Source organism: Strigops habroptila, chromosome 8 (assembly GCF_004027225.2).
Source record: "Strigops habroptila isolate Jane chromosome 8, bStrHab1.2.pri, whole genome shotgun sequence".
NCBI lineage: Eukaryota > Metazoa > Chordata > Aves > Psittaciformes > Psittacidae > Strigops > Strigops habroptila.
The window spans coordinates 42239361-42259420 of record NC_044284.2 but is presented as its reverse complement, the minus strand read 5'-3'; the positions used below and the strand labels follow the sequence as shown (position 1 = coordinate 42259420).

At 42.9% G+C, this 20060-nt stretch overlaps 1 long non-coding RNA gene across 1 annotated transcript in view; it reads right to left on the bottom strand.

Annotated features, from left to right (window-relative positions):
* The window catches only part of LOC115611887, a 110333-nt gene extending 96668 nt beyond the window's left edge, over positions 1-13665 (bottom strand). Inside the window, exon 1 of the long non-coding RNA XR_003992744.1 lies at positions 13607-13665. This is a non-coding gene — a long non-coding RNA (uncharacterized LOC115611887). The remainder of the gene's footprint in view (positions 1-13606) is intronic.
* Between the last annotated feature and the right edge of the window lie 6395 nt (positions 13666-20060).

Below are 20060 nucleotides of genomic sequence, written 5' to 3'. Positions count from 1 at the left end.
CCTGCAGACACCGTCATCGCCTGTACCACTGAAGTAACAGGGCACCTTGCCAGCCCTTACTCAGCACTGAGAGCAAACAGCTAGTTGATCTCCAGACAGAGAACACCCAGCATAGGATGGGGTTTGAAGCAAAATTCTGCTGTCTCCTGAAGGTTTCAGACAGCCCAAAAAGCAGCTTCCCCCTGTACAAAAGGACCTGTAGCAACCTCTCCAGTACATCACCATACCCATGAGGAAAACACGGGATGGGGACATCTATCATTAGGTTAAAAAGTCCATAGATGGTTACAAAGACTTCTCTGGGAATGGAGACAGGTTCAAAAAACATTCCAGAAAACTGGAACCCAGGGAGATGTTTTTGCAAAGCAAAATTATCAGGAGATAAGGAAATTCGGCATTGCGTCACAGGACCACTGTTCAGCTCTTCTGAAGGCAGGAGTGAAAGCCACAGCCAAGATGTTGATGGCTTTGAGTGCCTCTCCCAAAAGCATGGAGTGCTGTAATTCTTTTTGTGATGATTTGTTCTGTATTTTTCAGTTCCATAGAAATCTATTCTGTTACCCACAGGTCAGATTCAAAACTGCACAAAGGATTGAAGAGTTCAAAGTATATCAAAGCCATTTTCTCACTGAGTCACTCCCAGACTTCGGTGATTTTCACATTCTTTGGCTTTTTCTGCTTACTTTGATCAGTGAAAGCAACCCTTAAAGGCTTGGTCCAGCAGAAACAACCATGCTTTGCTAACTAGAGGTGCTTCATCACCCATTCACCTCTTTTGGTAGGAAAGACATTCCTATGCTGTTCTTCACAAGTGGCACCAATGGAGGACAGGCAGCAATGCCACACTGCAATTGTTCTGAACAATACAGAGGAGCTCCTTGGTTGAGGGGAATGGGTTGTGAAGGTAGTTTAAGCAACTTTGAGGTTGGCAAGTGTCAGTTCTTGGTGGCCAAGCTGTCTGCAAACCAAGCATCTAGCTTTCCAGCAGAGACAGACTCATTTCTCCTATGAACGACCCTTCAATGCCAGAGAGAACAGTTCATGGGCTTTCATCTCCCTCTAGCTTCAAGTGCCAAGGTCCCACTGATTCTCTTCTGTCTGCTCACCACTGTACCCTTGTAAAGGAATACCCATGCACAGAGATAGATGGGTTGAAGAACCTCATTCATAAAGAGCTGAGGGGGTTGCTGTGGAGTTAACTAACTCAGGATGCTGATCTCTTTGCTCTGCAGAGAGATGAACATGAGGTGAACACATGCCCCCCTTAGGGATGGACTCTGTGCTCAAAGTTTCCCTCCTCTTCCATTGCTAGAGGGCCCTCAGCCCCAGCCTGGGGGAGGGCTGCTCATTCTACATGTCCCTGCTGAACTGTTACACGTTTCTGCTGTGTTCGTTAGACAGAGGACTTTGCTACCAGCGAGCGGGAGAGAAACTGCCATCTGGGACCGCATGTGCTTTCCAGACAGATGGCTGACTATTCTAGTCGTGTTTTATTTCTAGCAATGGTTCATACAGCAACAGCGCTAGTGTGAAAATGGGATGTGACAAGATGTGTATTGCTTACACCTTCTGTAAAGTTCAGATAAAACCTAGTTGTACAGAATGTAAAAATCAATATAATTAGGTAATTAAGAGAAGCGTAAACCCCTGATTTAATGCTGCATTGTGTTCATGTATATTACAGATTGTGTATATATGTGTGATATGGAACATACATATGTATGTTTCCACATTTATGCATGTATATGACGCAAAATGAATGAAAAATCATGAATGTATATGTTTATCCATTAAAACAAACCCAGCTACCTGTTCCAGCAGGCATTTCAGGCAAAATTTCTGAAATCCACCCCCTGTTTTACCCTTTAGACCAAAGCTCCACAGGGCAGGAAATTCTATCCTTTGTGCTCAAGCATGACACAGTGTAAGGTCCTGGTTTTGCCCACATTCCTCAGACATTATACGTGCATTCTGTAACACTTAGCAACTACATCTAGAAATAGTAGTAGTAAGAAGAGCAGCATCACACATGTACAAGCTCTTACTTTATAAGCACTGGTTAAGTTAGGATCATTGCACTCCTTTCTGCATAGCCAACGCTTCAGCTTTGTTGCTCCAAGCAGCATAGGGAAGCACAACCACAGAAAGCTTGACACATTTCAATGTATATAGAAGTGGTGAAATCCAGCTATAAAACCCATTTCTAAGTTCTTCTGCAGTTTATGTTGGAACAAAGGCCTGAACTGAATGTATTAAAGGCCACTGATGACATATCTAGAGCTGGCTAGAAACAGGCTTTCCTTGCACGTGGAAGCACTCCGCAGCTCAGCTCAAGAACTCACATCTCCCACAGACAGGTCTTCATACAGTCTCAAAAAGAAGGAAAAAGATGTCAAGGAAAGCATTAAAGACAAGACTACGTGTTCTCTGGCTGCCCAAAGGAGCCAGCGCAGATGTCATGAGCTTCTAAAAGAGGCTGCTGCTGGACTCATGTATGTCTGAGGCTGCTCCTTACATCATGCCCTGCTTCTTCAGTCTCAAGAGCAGTGAGGGTCTATCTCATTTTGCATCATGAGAGACAATATGGAACTAGCCAGAAGAGCTAATGGGAAAGGTATTACTTAATCTATACCTCAATACACAGATCCCACCCAGGAAACTCCTGTGCTCATGGGCTCATAATCCATCTCCTAAGGGGCTTGAGATAACCAAAGAAATAGCATTGAGGATCTGTTCCTATAATCATGTGTTTGTTATAATGCGCTAATGCAGAGCACTAGTGGTAAGAGACCCAAATGCAGTGTAGCATGCTGAGGTCATCAGTGTACAAAGTCCCTGTCCCTGCAAGGTTACCATCAGGCAGACAAGAGACAAAGTTTGCAGCTGTCCTAACATTAAACTGCAGGACTGTGGCTTAGCGAACATTGGATGGCAGCTAACACAGGACACTTGTGCACACAAGGCCCAGGAACCTATGCAGGGACACAAAATTATAGTCGCAGATAAATTTGGGGATGCAAAACAGAAACATTCATTTCAGAAGCAAGAGATGAAACCACAGTCAAACCATTTGCTATGGGCAGGGATCCAAGCCTGGACAGACAGACAGGTGAGAAAGTGCCACCTCTAAACCCCCCATGACTAACTCTGACTCAGCAAGTGACTTCTTGCACTTTCAGGCCCCAAAGTAGAATGAAAAGAACGTTACATAGAAACCAGACCACGTTTGAGGAGTTTTGGCAATAGCTAACTCTGGTTTTGGCACTTTGCAGCTCCCTGGGTGTCACTCAAACTGGAAATCTTCTGTCCAGTTCCCATTAGGTGTAGATGTGTTTTCACACTTCTGCCTAGCCAGGTACTTTCTGTACTGCTGATGGTTAATTACTTGACAATGAATCACACTGCTCAGCAGGGAGGTGGGGCAAACAGTGTTATCTGAGCAAGTCATGGAGAAAGGTAGCAGGGAAGAAAACATCTCTGCATCAGGCAGGTGGGCACACACATAGAGGATTCATGAGGAATAAATTCAGAGAGGAATATCCATAAATCTCCCAGCCTGGCCACTGGGGTGGTAGTTTCTTTTCCCCCTCCCCACAACAGGGAAATTCTGCTCTTTCCATGGGGGGTGGGAAGTTGCACAGGGCTGCATTGAAATGTAAATTCACTCAAATTATTAAGCACAAGAGAGCAGCTCCTGCCAGCCCTTTGTTCCGCAGTCAGAATGTGTAATCTAGAAGAATAAATATAGTCAGATATCAGCTAAACAAAGAGACTCAGGGCCATGCATATTCAGCGACCCTCTCCCTCAGGACATCCCTTCCCTCTTTATCAGGGAGGCTCTTTCTGCAGTCAACAATTGTAGATCAAAATGCCCTCATTAACCAGGGCTGAGATGAAAACCTCTTTCTGTTTCATACTGAGGGGTGGGGTCCTTTATTTCTCTCCAGGAGCAGAGATCTCCCTACCCCCTAGATTTCTCCTCTGCCCCTTTGCCATCCTGTGAGAACAGGGCAGGGTCTCTCCGAAACCCACTGGTGCTACGCTCCCATCAGACAGGTGAGGTAGTTGCAGGACGAAGTCCCAGGGCCCAGTAGCTAGTGTAGCTCCAAGAACTGCCCTACGCTTTGCCGCCATGTCCACCTCTTCTCTAGCAAGAGGAGAATACCCCAAGGAGAGGGCAGGCAGACTACAGGTCTATGCAGGCTGCCCTAAAGAGGGCAGAAGCCACTACGTATTTTCTCTGCCACTTACAGAAAGGATTACCTGGAGTGGGCCTGACAATTCGTGGAAACTCCCAGAGATGCGTAGATGAAAAGACCACCCAGAGCAACCATTGCCTATGTTTCTTCCCACAAGCCACTCATCTCCCACAGCAAGGGAAGCTGAAGCCACTCTCAGTGGTTCAAGTCCAGCCACTTTCGCAGAGCTGCAAGTTCACACTCTGTGCTGTGCTAACTGAGGATGTCTACTACCTCAACTCTCCAGTCATGAAAGCAGGTGATCACACTGGCATGAAAGTGGCTGGTAACTGGATGGAAAAAACAGACCCAGCTTCTCAAAGCCATTCCAGCAGCAGTGGAGACCAGAATATCAAGCAAGCAGCCAAGGACTATATCTGCCCCAAGCCACAGGCAGAGGCGGCTGGAGAAGGAGCAAGCATCAGAAAAAGAGGGGCGCTCTCCCCACTCACTGCTGGGGTCATTACCCTAAACACAGCTTCTCTGTCTCCAGTGTCGTCAGTCTCACATCTGTCACTACCTCTAAACCCACTGCAAGATGTAAAGATGAGGTGGAGAAGGATGGGGCGGGGGGGAGGGAGGGGGGAAGAAAAAAAAAAAAAACCACCAAAAAAAAAAATCAATTTGGCTGTTTTTGAGTTATATGAATATAATAAACCCTGAGCGTCCTGCTTTTGGATGCAGTTTGCGCTTCCAATAACTCAGCAATATATTCATTAAACAAAGAGAGGTAAAAGCAGCAAGCCATTAAAAATAAAGCACTAGGAGAGGGAAGGCTATGCAGGCTGTAAATATCTTTGACTATTTTTCAACTTCTATTTTCTTATCCCTGCTCATTCACTAATTGACCTCTGGATCCTGCTTCTTAGAGCTGTTTCCATCACTGCACTTTGTCCTTCAACCACAGCTTGCAACAAAGGATCTCAGGAACTCTCTAAATGCGGAATAAACTCATAACGTAGACCTCCAAATCAGGAGACAGGGTCTATCACACCTGTTAGTGCTGTGATGTAACACCCCTTGCACAGGGCTACAAAACCCACAGAATCAAATATCAGGTGTTCTAGGTGAAACATACTTCCAGTTTTAATCTGTTTGTGCGCTGTGCACAGATGCTCCACACATATGTAAGAAATGCCCATCTTCTGGTATTTCAGCTTTGTTGCATGAAATCTACCATAGCCACGGACAGACTCTTCTTTCTCACCCATATGGAGGCATTCTGGCCACAGGGCACTGCTCCCTATCCTGATCCAGGCAGGACTTAACTCCAGGTGGCAGTCACCAGAGCCTCAACATGCTGATCTGGACTGAGGACCAGCACACATTAGCACTGAGCCATCCGGAAAGAAGGGTGCCCCACTCCATGACAGCCAACAGATTTCAGCACTACTCTCCAAATCCTGAAAAGGTTGAACCTATTATATATAGACCCTCCAAGACTAAATCTGGGATCACCAACCTCCCAGTGTGGCTGCTGAGAGGATGCCTCTAACCTAGCATCTGAAATCTGTCTTACCTTTCCCAGTCTGAAGGGCCATCCTTAGTACCAGGTATTTTAACCCCAAAATTCTATACTACCTCCCAACACATGCCACAGCAGTGGCAGAAGACAGCACCTGGCTGGCTTAGCACCGTGCAAAAGTCTCCCTAACAGCTGGGATAGATCTCATGCTGATATGAGGGGAAGTGGTTACTCAGCAGGAGGCTCAACTCCATCTCTGCAGCATCTAGTTCTTCTTTGGAGTTCATCATCCTCTGCACAATCTCATTTCTTCAAAAGTTTTAGAAACTTCTCAGAGCATCACCCAATATGACAACAAAACAGCAAGTGAGGCTTCCCTCACATTTTCTCTGATTAAAAAAATTCTTGCTGAAGGAAGCACTCAAGTTTGATAAAGGCATGGTTTTTTCTGCCCCAAAACAAGTGATGGGATTCCTCTATTGCTTGCCTGCAGGCACTCAGAATACCACAATCCCTCCTTTCCATGGGATTTTAATGAGCAGCCTTCTGAAGTTCTTAATCCCTCCCAAAGCTCACAGCATATGGCAGTTTGAAAGAAATTGGGTTAAGACCATAAAGGCTATTAGAGGAGTTTTGCTAAGTACTGGCTTTGCAAGAGAGATGCTACAAGACAGGGACAGTCCGAGGATGCTACAGAACTTACTGGGCCTTGGCGAGCAGAAAGCAGGGACAGGAGCTTCATATCACATGCCCCTTTCACAAGTTATCTGCACCCAGTCCCTGCTAACGTTGAACAACAGAACAAAGAGATCAGACAAGTTCATTTGCCTGTTTTCTCTGAGAAAAAGATATGTTCAGCACAAGCAGGGAGGGAGGAAAGATGGTGCATCCCTGGAGGTCCTTATCTCCCACATGAGTCTGTCCCAGGGTTGATGAGGAACTATTCCTGCAATCTCTTGCCTCAGGCACAGCATGGGACATTAGTCAGTTCAGCTCAGCCCAGCCTGGGGAAGGGGAAAAAACCAAAAAACAAAAAAACTCAAAACTTAAAAGCAGAGATGATCGAAGCCATTCCTGCAGGTGCCATGGAACTGCTCTCAGCCAACCAACACCTACCTGTGCATGGGGCAGGTGATTGACACTACGGTTCTTTGGGATAAACACAGAGTTTAAGTAGTCACTTCTGACTACTGGTATGCTAGACAGAAGTCCCCTTCATACAGCCTTCTGCTGCAGGGAGGAGACTTGCTACAGCCAGCATCTTTCACTCAGCAAGCCTGTTTTTAACTACACATCAGTTAAAGTGCCACCTTCTTCCCCTATACCACAGCTTTTTTTCCTCACTGTGATTTTACAGTGACACAAGCTCAACTGCGTATAAATCAGAAGAAAAAGAGAGCAGAATCTGGCCTCAGCTACTTACATTTTGCCGCCTAAACGAAGCCACATTTGATAAGGAATCTCCTTTTCCATCTACTCATTCTGCTACTAGCAGATCTTGCAGAACAGCACTCTACTTGAGCAGTTTCAGACAAGATTTCTTGCACTGTATTTTCCATGGTAGAACAAAAGTTAATCAAATGCTTCTTATCCCCAGGTGCCCTCTGATCCATACACAAGTGTATAAACTCACCCACAGATTTGACACAAAACCATTAGATAGGGGAATAAATAAATAAATAAATCAAGGCTTCTCAGCTTGGTTCATCAGTGAATATTAATTTCTATTGTCATACAGTTGACTTGTAAATCAACTGGATCATTAACTCAAACCTTTTGTGTAGTAACATTACAGGATGTTGCAAGTTACTTAGACACCACAGTGTTTCCTACACTCCCACAGCTTTGAATGCAGAGTTCTGCTCCCAAGGAAAGAGCAGCACAACTCAAGTCCAACCAAAACCAAGCAATGCTCAGTGTGACAGCTATGCTGCTGTGACTACTGGCTACCTGCATGGCATTTGCCAAAATAACCACACCACGCTAATCTTTCTAGCCAAATAGTGCCTTCTGCTGGATGGCTTATTGCCGATGTGTACTGGAATAGCAGGACTAATGAAAGACCTGTTTCTGCCAAGACAAAGGCATCCACGGTGTTTACAGGTCTGGGCAAAAGACTCAAGTTTTAACTAAGGATTTGTGACTCTGCTGAGAATAGCCTGGAGTTTCAGGGAGTGAACAGATCTATATCGATTCACAACATCAAAAGGCTCAGATCTTGTCTGTTTCATATCTATTAATAATAAGTATTGACTGTAATAAACCAATTGAGAACATACTGCTGTATCTCAGTCTGCTGTGAATACTGAATTAGTGGAGTGATGTCAAGCAGAGTTCGTTTGCTTCCCAGGCTGCTGCTGCCATGGATGTCCCATCTTTTGAATCCTGGGCATTCCTGACCATTCTCCTGCAGAAAGGCACAAGTGTTCATCATCTCTGAAGGAAGCTCTCACTTGCTTTTTCTCTGGAGAAAAGCAACGAAGTTAAAAGCCAAGGTGTTTTCAAGCAGTAAGGAATGCTGACATAAGATGCTTATTCACCTGTGCAACTTGCAGCAAATCATGACCTATGGGATTTTACGGAGATTCATAAAAGGAACTGAGCAATTTCAGCCAGCTCTCCTTGTCTGGGAATGGACTTGATGCAGACATGCTCACAGCCAGGTCAGGGTAAGCTGGGCTCAGTGGTTCAGCCTTGGTGTACAAAGGTGCAGCAATATGTCTCCTGCCCAAGGCCTGCCCAGAAGAGGATGATACCCCTCTGAAGGAGTGTAGCAGTAGTTTAGCCTCCGGTATAACCAAAAGGGGGTCAGTGAGCTTCAAAATGGGTTTCCCTGCAGTGCTACTTCTCAGACCAAGTTTTAACCAGGACCCACACAACCACCGCTTGTCCATGTGACAAGGCATGCCTGATACGCTGCTGTTCCAGCAGAGTATGACTGAGATGGACTCACCTTCAGAGCCCATAGGCAAGGTTTCTGAGCCTCGCCAAATCTCCTCCTCATGCTCAGTCAGTTCAGTTCAACTGTGTGAAGGAGGCAGCCCATACCCCAGAGTTAGAAAACACTGTATGGCCCACCTAAACACAAACACTGACCATTGCTCCTGTATGTGCTCCCCTCCAACAGCAACTCACTTTCAGGATAGCCATGTTACCCAAAGGTATGTTTAGTTCTGACCAGTCTCATTCCTCCAGACCTGCAGACAGAAGAGAAATCATACTGCCTACAAATCCATGCTCCTCTCATCCTTACACTGTCACTATCACACTGCCTTGCCTGCTATTCTGCTGCTCAACACTATATACATTTCTCTTTTCACAGACAGCCACCATGGCTAAAAGAAGAGACGTCTGCTATAAACAAGGCTATGCCAGGGACCAGGAATGAATGGAAGAGCTGCAGATTAAGACTGAGAGGTATTTGCAGGACATACTGGTAGGTGTGTGGGGCAAGAGTGAACTGCAGAGAAACAGAGCTCAACCACACTGTCCTACATTCTCCTCTAGCTGCATCTCTTCAGTTCCTCATTCTCAGAAGTCTAGTGCTGTGCTTTTGAGAGCACAGTCTTTTTGTAAGGAAAAAGAAGCCTGAGGTATCACAGAGCAAGTTAAGCGCCGGACACAATAAAGAGAAGGTGATGGTGGAGAAGCAAGGGTGTCTCCATTTCCAGTTCAACAGCGACCTCTGGTCTCAACATACTGAAATGCACATGTCTCTTACCAGCTCAGTTTAGGGACCTTAAGATAGATCATTTTGGTCTGTTTTATCTATAGGGAATAAGGACACATCTTTCACATGTGGGCAACCGCCGTGACCTTCAAATCCCATCAGATGAAGCCGAGGGCTTCACAGACCCAGCCGTTGTTAAAGCATCCTAGGATTTACCTACTCCTGCTTGGCTGATATTTAACCAGATGCTAAGAAAGACAGGGACACCTGTTTTCTAAATGGATTGTTTTCAGCATACCCCAAGAGGGAATACAGATATATGTGCACACACACAAGACTTGCATGGAAACTCTTAAACAGAGCTATGTAACTAAGAAAAACAAAAAGAAAGGTGCAGTTACTAAACATGCCAACTGCCCCTTAAAATCTGCAATAAGCAAGTGTGGTAGGAGAGCTGCAAGACCATGATGCAGCACCCTGATACCACATACACCAAGTCAGCCTGAACTGTCCAGCCAGCAGAATCATTCCCAATATATCAAGCCCAAAAGGTCTGTCTCAGCTTCTCAATACAGGGCATCCTTAACACTCTCTGCACTCCTCTCCTCTGCTGGTCTCAACTCACATTACCACATGTTATGGGATGTCTAGAACTCTTCTGATAGGCCACAAAACATCAAGCCAGATCACAACACTCAGCTACTAGAGTTCCTTACACTCACAGCAGCTGAGACAGGAAAATCCCACAGGAAATCCCACCTATACCATTGCCAGGGGTCTAGCACAAAGATCCTCTGCTGTGATGTAGAAACCAGTGACAGTTCTCACCCTAGCAACTCAGTGAAAGACACATGGTCCTTAGGAACCTAGCATGCTACAGAATACCTTCCCTCTGTGACCTGCATGGAAATGATCCATAGGAACTGGGATTCAAGCACTATGTGGTTTCTTGCCTCATCAATGAGGATCAACAGGCCAAATGTTTTTGTCTTGCTGGTAACTGAAAGATGCATGTGCCCACGGTAGCGCTTCCCTGGTACCAGCTGTACCTCTCCACCCCAGCGTACCCACACACAGCAGTAGAGCCACTCTCCAGCTACTCCTACCACTTCAAACACTGTGGTGCCCCATGCCCTGCTCCAGAAAGCCCCAAGCATTTGAAGATCTGTTTTGGGCTAAACCAAAACAAAGTGAGAATTTCACACCTCCAAGCTCCAGAGATGTTTTAGAGCTCCCAAAAAATAATAAGCTAAATATCCTTACAATTAGATCAAACAACTTTTAGGTCTGCATGTAACCTCTACATGGGAAGGCTCCACTCTGCTCCTCCGTTCTCCATGCACACTCACACAACTGTACCATTAAGCCATTATGACAATTCTTAGAAAAAGCAGCAAAGAAAATGAAGGTCAGTATAAAATACCATCTCAGCTGTAGATTAAAAGAAAAGTCTAACTAAAATTAACTATTTCTGAGTAAGACAGAAGATCTATTAAGCAACTTTAAAATTGCTGCAGCCAGGAGTGTCCAAAGCTTGGACAGAAGTTGTCAGAAAACAGAGAACAGGTCTCCGCAGCTCCTGAGGATCGTAAGTATCCCCACATATTACATTAAAAAAAAAAAAAAAAAAAAAAAAAAAAGTAATTTACAAACATTGCCTTACCGATACAAAACATAAGTTTATATGGAGTTTCTATGAAGTAGTCATATCAAATTTAACAACTATGTTGCAGAAAGTCTGTCTTGTACTTTTACAACTTTGTATGGCTTAATTACTGCCCTGCTTATACTCACAATACTATATCAATTGTGTTCACAGGACTATACCTGCATCAACACATACAGAGCTCCAGACAAACATGGGGTCCAGAGGCCAAACAAGGGCAGAGATCTGCAAACTATGAAGTTGCAGTTCCGCAAAATATACTTATGCACAGACTTCTGCATATGTTTATATATGTTACTGTCTAAAGATCTTACATAAGCCAAGTCCTTAAAGGTGGAGACATTAGTAAAACTTAGGATATTGACCCTTCTTTCCTGTTTTGTTTAAGAGATGGTTTGTCAGGTTTGACACTATTACTAGATAGAACATTTCTAACATCAGACCATAAAAACAGCATTGCCAAGTATCTCTGTACTCAGCAAAAATGTCTCAACTATAGTTTCTGCAATTGCTTCTTGGGTAAAACCTGTGTATCATCAGCCCATCAGCCCAATACTTCTGCTTGCCTCTGTCCCCAGATGCTAGTGATGTGACCCTGTTGGGGTCACATCTAGGGCAATGGATAGCCAAGTGGTAACAGCCCAGACTTAGACTCCAACCAAGGGCCTAGAAGCCAAAGACTCAGTATCACTTTAGTCTTTCAGAGATCCACAGCCAAGGTAACATGTTCTGCTTTACTAAAACCAAGAGCTTCCTGAGGTAGTCATGCCCTTGTCTCAACAGCCTTCACAATCTGTAATGGGTACAAGTTTAGGCACGTTAGCATCCATTCAATTTTCAGCACTTAGACTTCATAACTCTCCCCATTTTGTCACTCTTAATATTTATAAGACATCTAGCAAATGATTGATTTTCCTTCAGACCCCTTGTCATTCACAGTTGCTTATCTCTTGCATGTAGGGGGCAATCAACAGATTTATAGCAGCCCATAAAAGTTGTTACCAAAAGTACAGTTTCTTTTTGTGTGCAATAATTTCTAATAACTCTTATGCATGATAGCAATTACTGACAAAAGTCAGTCTCTGTTAATAGAGTTTATCTCAGTTCATCATATATCCTTTGTCAGTGGAAGCATTTTGACAAGCCTGGGGTTAATTAAAACCAAGAAGACAATAAAATACACCTAATCAAACATTACAGGTACAGAAATCAATTAGCAGATTTATGGCACTTTGGAGCCCTCTATAACGTGCAAAATTCAAAGAAACTGTCAGTTCCATCCCCCCAAGACAGTGTAATTGAATTTCTAATTGAAACTATTTTTCAATAGGTAACACAATCCACAAAGTTTGATTTGCATTAAAGTGGCATCTGCAGAGGACAGAGAAATCTAAAAAAAAAAAAAAAAAAAAAAAAAAAAAAAAAAAAAAAAAAAAAAAAAAAAAAAAAAAAAAAAACCGTTGCTGGTCCCCTTGTTATGGGCAATAATTATTATTATTATTTGCATATTTAAAATTTACAAAACCCCTTTAGAATCAATGGAGTGACCAATTCTTTGCCGAGACAGCTCTAAACACTAAGAGTCCTGTAGAAAGAGTTCACTTGGATCAAAGGAGGGGGGAAATCAAGAAGAAAATTCAGGATGGGCAGAAATAAGAAATAAAGTGGGCGGAAAACTGGCTGGGGCTGATCAGCAGAACGAATTCCAACTGATGGTCCATTACCAGTAGCATCCCTAAGGGACGGACACTGGGATCAGTGCTGTTTAATGACATTATTAACAACCTATATGATGGGACAGAGCAGTCTCAGCAGGTAGGTGGACAACACCAAAACAGTGGGGGCGAGTCCATATGCTGAAGGATGGGACTGCTTTTCAGAGAAAGTCCAGTCAGGTTGACATTTGGAAGCAAATACCTTCACTAAGCTGTTTCATTTTTGTCTTTCAGCACAAAGCTTCACACAGGCAATGCAGCTATTGCCAATTTGGACACAATAGCCATACAGATCTTCATAGAGACCTTAAGGTGATCACCCAGCTCCAAAATAGATCTTGTTCAAGATGACAAGAATAACAGAACAGGACACAGGATAAACTCCCTGATCTTATTGTTACAGTGTTTCTCTCTGAAATGCAATGAGACACAGCACATACGTACATAGCTATATGGTCTAATTACATACAGTACTGTTCAGTATATATTATCTATATTTTACATTGCTTCATTTCTTCTGCTGCTCATAAGATATAGCTAGGAGCTATCTCTCAGTAATTTACTGTGAGATGGGAAGGACTAGTAATGAAAAGTCAGAAAAAATGAAGGTACAAGGCCAACATAAAGCTTTGCTGTACTTGTGTCTCTTTCAGTGTAGCAAGCCAGATTATTTTAACTTCCAATTTTAGCACTCAGATATCTAGAATCCAATATAAACAAAAGTATGTTATTTAAAATGAAATATTAAATATTCATTTAATATTTATTAAAATATTTATTAAAATATTCATTAATTTTTAATGTTATACAATGAAAAAAAGAAAAGGAAGAAAATTGGTTTTATTCACATACCACTCTACCATTCCAATGCTAGCAAGTCCAGAGTCCATCTAGCTGGGACCTGCTTCACAAGAACCTGGGCAGAAATAAAATTACAAGATGTTAGACTTAAAAAAAAAAAAAAAAAAATCTGGGCAAACGTAACAGCAAAGAGTAAAGAATGAAGCAAGAGCAAAATATGGCCTTCTAGTGATATTTCTCCAATCTTAAGGAAAATGTGGACAAATGGACAAAGTCCTCAAATTCCACCCAATTTTCCAGAGAGCACATAGTCCCAACCTCACACCTCTCGCTGGTCCACCCACCTTTCTTATACCAGATTAACCCCCTGTTTGTTACTAATATCAGCAGTATCTCGTCTGGAAGAACAGTGCGTGCAGAGAACACATCTACAGTAGTTTCACAAAGCACTAAACATTATCTGAGAGAGGAAAGGCATTCTCCTGGCAGCCATGTCTGTAGGATCAGCCAAGTGAGCCACAGGGGTAAGGATCTTCTCATAGCAAGAACAGCCACCTGTAAGAGAGATCTACTTTACAGAAGGAGAGATTCCCTGTATTACCAAAGGCAGGTTTTTTTCTGGATACCACTCACTGTAAAATTAAATCCTTGCACATTTGGGAAATGGTCCATGGAGAGGTGATTAATTCTACTAGAGTATCTGGAGGGAACTCAGTCTTATTTTCTTTGTTGAGGAACAGAAAAGGAGTCAAGAATTCAGACTGTAGCAGTTTCTTCTGGGGCTGATTCTTGAAACTATCACTTTCATTGACTTAGTTACTATCACATGGGTGTACTTGTAAGAAGTGCACTTTAAATTCTGCATTTCTTAACATTTTTCAAGTTTGAAGGCTTTGCTTTGGCTCTCCTCCCATAGCGGCTCCATGGAGATATTTCATACCTGGGACTGGACGTTTTCTAGTACCACAGCATTCACCTCATTTCCATAGGATAAAACAAAGGACTGTTCTGGTTTTGCAACTTACACTGCCCCTCATTAAAAGCTTTCTGGTGGTCCCAAGTATGCCCTTTGTAAGGGAATCAATAGGAGATGCCATTGAAGCATCATCTTGTTATCAGCTGTAGGAAAGGGGCTGTTTTCTGGTTTGGTTGGGTTTTCATGTTTGCAGCTGTTTTGTTTGTGTTGGTTTTGTTTTTAAATTTCCCTTCCTCATCTTTCATTCCCTTTGACTATGAGCATATGTTTTTGGTTACTTTGTTCCTTCTATGTTTACATGCACTGCTTGCTCCAAAAAGAATGGAGGATTTCTGGCACTGAGAAGTGAAACCTTTCCCTTAGTTATCACTAGAAGCAGCTTTCAGCACCAGCACCACCGGAATTTGCTGGCAAGGTAGAATGCAACACTTAGCAGAGAAACCATCTACCCACATAGGCTGTAGGAACGCAGGGCAACCACAGAGTAGGAGAAAGCTCAGTTAAGCACAGAAGCAGGTGACGTTGGGGTACCAAAGGACATGTCCAGTGGGCTCAAGGCGTTTTTTTCTGGCAGGCTGATATGTAAGCATTGAAGCTTATGGTTAAGGTTTTCCTGGTATCAGCTTAATTCACCCTTGCTGTAAGTAAAGTTTGTTTTTCTCCCTCTGTAAGACTTGTCATTAGTTATCCAACAGGCCATGATTTCCCAGTTCTTTCCCATTTTGGGCTTTTGAAATGCACCATGAAAAGCCAGCATGCATCCAGCTTACTAGACATTGCCCAGTAACAGAGTTGTATCTCTCCTCCAACCCCACAGCTTACACATCACTCCTATTAATACTTCCAGGAATGAGATTTCTGTTTAAAGGAGCATCGCTGACACACTTATCTATGTTTCACTATGAACCCAAATCCTTTCCTGCAGTACTGCTTGCCTAGGCAGTTATTTCTGTTTTTTTTAAATCAGATGTATCCTCCCTAAAGGTAAAGTTTGTCATTAATTTCATTTTATTGATTTCTAACCATTCCTTCAGCCTAGATCATTTTAAACTCAAAGCCTGCTCTACAGACTGCTTGTAAACTTGCCCCAAATGGCAGCATCCTCCTCAGGCATTGTAAGAAGATATCCTTTCCTGTATGAGCCAAGGTATTCACGGGGGAGAACTGTACCACCCAGTGCAGAGAGCTTGCAGGACTAGGGAAGAGGAAAAAAATTTAAATCACTCTTTGACAGTAAGCCAAGGGCAACTGTTCTTTGAGAAAGGTTCTTCCAATAAGTGTGATCCCACTTTCTAAGCAAATTCAGTTTGTGCTGCTTCTATAGGAGTATCCTCAAGAATAACATAAACTGCAGTCAACAGGCATTGCACTAACTACCCTATCACTCCCCACCCAGCAGCTATCCAGCCCAGAGGAAGGTTCCCCTTGGATTATCCACACATAGAGGAAACAGGCTCAGAGTGCTTTTTTTGTCCCATCAAAATCATCATAGCTTGACCCTTCCTATCCGGCAGTTCAAAAGCCTTCAGAATACCAAAGGCATAGACCTTTCCACACACAAAGTACTTAATGACCACCCAGACAAAACTCTGCTTTTGCTTTTTTCTTTTTTTTTTTTTTTTTTTTTTTTTTTAATTCCAAAACCATCTGATAGCAGCGTAAGAGTGCCAACGCAGCGAACACTGACCAGCTGACACATCTCTACTGATACAGGGTAGGACAGCTCAGACAGAGTGAACACGTGCTCCACAATATGTTCACTGCTGTTTAAAAACAGGAGATTACACCAGTGCCCCATTCAGAAGATGTCAGACTGTGTTGGCACATGGTCACAATGTGTCGTTACATGGTAATTTTTCCCTCAGCCCAAATATCACTAGCTAACGTTCTGGCCAGCCACTGCAAGGTAATCCCAGGCAGAAAGAAAAACCCAAATTCTTTCCCTTTGAAGTCTGCGTACAACATAAACCAGATTTTTATATGTTTTTTCCTTGCATTTCAGCTTTTTGCCTGCCTGCAAGAAGACAAGGGTTTAAGAGGAATACATTAAAAAAAACCCCACTTTCTTAATACTAACTGCAAATTCACCTGTCTCCTCAACACTGATACATTTTCTTTCAGAAGTTTGCATCCTTTGACGTCTTTGCAGTCCCTCCATGTTCCTGCTGCTGTTTCTCAGTAATAGATAAGAAAACTTCAAAACCTTGCTCTGCACTGGCAATAATGAGATTCAAAAGAAAAGATTTTTTCTAATCTTTCTACATAAAAAGGCCTGAATCAGAACCCAGCAGTGCACAAATATTACTCATGTCATTGACACTAAGAAAAGGGGAGCTGTGAATAAAAAATGTTAAAAATGAACACAAGGAGCATTGTTTGCATATCAGAAAAATTAATCTACATAGAGAACTGTAAGAGCCTGCAATTCAGAAAGCAAAGAATTAGGACAGCCCAGCTGAGAATAATTTTCTAGCCAGTTAATTTAATTGCATAAATCATTCCTCTGTTAGCAATAAAGAGATATAATTAAAATGAGATTGCTTCTCATTTCTATTCTCTGGAAACTAAAGGAATTGATTTTGGGGAAAGCATTCTTCCAAATACCAGATCGGCAAATTACATTTACCTTTTTAGAAAGGCTAAATTATTTTGCGCTAATATCATGGAGGGTTTAATTAATTATAGATCTGCCATATGATCTTAAAGAAATAATTTACTTAATGCCCACAGAACAGAAGTTTGTAAGTGCATGTATCCCTCTGATAGATGGTGTGCAGATTTTTACAAACAGGTCAGAAGTTGAACAGGTGGCTGTCAGGAGAAATATGAGAAAATATAATAAATGTGTAAAGATGGGGGATGGTTTGCTAAGAGATATTAAAGTACTGCTTCCTATTTATTGGCACATACCTGGATTACTGTTCTTTGAACCCCTCCAAGCTGGTTTTCTTCTAAATATTGTAGTGATGGTTGTTTTCTATCCACAGATATTCAGGGCTCAATAGCATTAACAGGTTAATAACAAAACAACAGTCAGAGCCAAAAAAAACCCCAAACCAAACCCAGTGAAGCCCACCTATTAAAACAGAATATTGCTTTTGCTGAATATTGCAGGAGTTGGTCACAGTCAGGCCCTTAACAAGGCTGTAACATAATACGTCTAAATACAGAAGCCCTATGTCATCTGTACATCATACTCTATAGGCACTGCTCTCCCCTCAAAGCCACAAAGACTCACAGAACCAGAAAGATCACACTAGGCTATTGAATCCCCTATGCTGTGCTTATGGCCAGAGAGGCAACAGGTCTCTAACAGAAGAGACTGCAAATAGCTTACATTACCTGCACACCACACACTACACACCATAGAACTTCAAAGTCCTAAGATCTGCAGTAAAAAAAAAAAAAAAAAAAAAAAAGCCCATAACATGTGACAAAGCACCACCAGCACACCAGCTTTCACCAACAGAAATGTAGAAAAGCATTCCTAGAAATAGATAGAAGTCTCTCCAAATCATCATATGCCCTCAGCTTGTATACCATGCCAGAAAGGGGTAAAACAGCAGCTTGCAAGGTAGTTTCCAAGTTTCATTACTTTGAAGGTTAAGAACTTTTCCACCCCAAATGCAGTTATAAAGGTATATACGGAACATATATGGCATCATTTGGGTTACCTGCCTTCTCTTACCACTCTCTACTTGTAACTATTTACCATGCAGAAGACCTCAGGTACAGTGCAGGGGGAATTCTTCACCTTCCACTACCACCACCATCCCATCTCCCACTGCAGACATCTCTCCCCTTCAACAACTCCTGTTGGAAAGCTTGTTCTGTCATGCCTATCAGGGGCTACATCAGAGGTAAGAAGGGCGATGGAGCAAAGGGTGCTGCTACTGTGAGCAGAAGCCAGAGAACAGAATTTGTTTCCTCTCTGTTGTACAGGGATGGAGAATTTCACATCCACCCAGGGCTTCTCTCCGCAACCAAGGAAGAACGGATACTTCCTTTCTATATATTTGAGACCATTAGTAATTTCATGGATTTTTGTCATGCTGTCCACTCTCCCAATTGTCCTTTTTATTAGGTAAAAACTGCCAGCCTTCCACCTTCCTCCACAAGAAACCTCTCATGCCATCAAGGATTTCCACTCCCCAGATCTAAGGCTGGACAGACTGCTGGGTACACATTTAAGTCAGGCTACTTTGATGAACTCTCCACTGTCTATATATCTCAGACAGGTACTAAGCTGCATCTTTTCCAAGGAGGACACATCCTTATGCAGTAAACCCTGAAAGCTATGGAACATCTCGGCAATGTACCTGTCTGGCAACTTTGCTCTCTGTCCCAGCGTAACCCATCCTCTCTGGGATCTGCAGGAAACAGAAGATCAGCATAGCTGGTAGGTAAGTCATTCCTACACACAGCCCATCATACACACGCTGCCTCTGCCTCATAAGCTTTTCCTTTCCTATGTGCTTTAGAAAAGGGAGAACAGAACAGGAATAGCCTTGTCTCAGGAACACCATTCCCCATGCAGACCACCATTGCATACTGACAGTACACCCATCACTAGAAAGGATGCAGGTGAGTTAAGAAAGGAGAGAGCTTTGCATGCAAGAGTTAAATAGCAGATAGATCAGATCTCATCATTTGAGATTTCCAGGAAAAGTATTGTGTTGCTATGGAAACCTCAACATAACCTGGGTTTTCCCTCCTTTTGTTTGTTCATTTTCTACAACCACCGGCCTCTCCCACTTCTATGTAGTTGGGCTTGCAAAAACGATTTTTTTTCCATGATGTCCACTCCTCCTGGCAAGTATGTTTTTCTGTACATTGCCTTTCACAATATCACTGTCACAACCTCTTGTCCACTGTCAACTCTTCTTTTGCAATAAGTACTGTATAATTCACAACCCATTAGGAAACTCGGCTCCTAAACACTTTGCTCTCTTTCTGCTTGGGGAAAAGAGAGGAAAGTCTCATGGTAATAAACTGAGCCTTGTTGGGCTTCATTCAGGCTAAAAAACCCCCTATATCTACAACCTCCCTTCTCACAGAGTCAGCAACATGCACCTCTAGTGATTGTGGTTTAGTACAGTGTAAGTTTAGTACAGTGTAAAGACCTGTCTCACTCTAGGCACTGCAGGCGTTTACTCCCAAATAGCAAGAGCTCTGCCCACAAACTTTCCTTGTAGCAAATGAGACCAAACACAAAAAGCAACCTAAAACCTCTAGAAATGGACTTTATATTTGCAGGAGTCACCCAGCCACATCAAAGCGAATAACACAGAGACAAAGCAAGATCCTGCAGATTCTTCTGTGTTAAATAGCCCAGGCCTCATCAGTGACTACACATGTACAACGTGAGGATGCCAGATGAAAATCTAGCAATACTACTACAAACTGGCAAAGAACTGTGTACAGGCAGGGGCGCTGGTGACACCTTGGAAAGGCCATTTCACCTTACCTGTCACATTGTCTCTTTTAGATTGTTAGCACTTGTAGGGACAAAGACCCCCGGGGCTGTTA